The sequence below is a fragment of the Sinocyclocheilus grahami genome, unplaced genomic scaffold (assembly GCF_001515645.1).
Source record: "Sinocyclocheilus grahami isolate Dianchi unplaced genomic scaffold, SAMN03320097.WGS_v1.1 scaffold5384.1, whole genome shotgun sequence".
NCBI classification, from domain to species: Eukaryota; Metazoa; Chordata; class Actinopteri; order Cypriniformes; family Cyprinidae; genus Sinocyclocheilus; species Sinocyclocheilus grahami.
This window is the reverse complement of record NW_015510087.1, coordinates 7,013-7,435: the sequence shown is the minus strand read 5'-3', so window position 1 is coordinate 7,435 and position 423 is coordinate 7,013. Positions and strand designations below refer to the sequence as shown.

Below are 423 nucleotides of genomic sequence, written 5' to 3'. Positions count from 1 at the left end.
TCTGAAATCGATAAACTAAATCTTCACAAACAGGTAATTGAAAAGCACTACACCATATCCTGTCGATTTGAAGTAAACTTGTCACTGTATGGTTAGGACTTGGCACAAGAGTATCAGAGCAGATGTTTAGGAGGATTTCTTAATGAACTGGCTCGGTGATCTGACTCGTCTCTCGTTGGCAGTGCCAGCTGGGCGTTCTGCCGCTGGGCACCGGAAATGATCTGGCGCGGGTGCTCGGCTGGGGGCCGTCCTGTGACGATGACACTCAACTCCCTCAGATACTGGAGAAGCTGGAGCGAGCCAGCACCAAGATGCTGGACAGGTACAGAGCGCACACTAGCATGACCACAACTATGTCGAGCTTATAATATCCGTGTTGTTGGCTACATCTACAGCTGCTGTTTACAGGTGGAGTATAATGAC

At 49.2% G+C, this 423-nt stretch overlaps 1 long non-coding RNA gene across 1 annotated transcript; it reads left to right on the top strand.

The window, feature by feature from the left end:
• LOC107577196 (uncharacterized) lies at positions 1-423 on the top strand. The gene is made up of 3 exons (XR_001608174.1): positions 1-33; positions 183-322; positions 409-423. It is a non-coding gene; the product is annotated as an uncharacterized lncRNA (long non-coding RNA).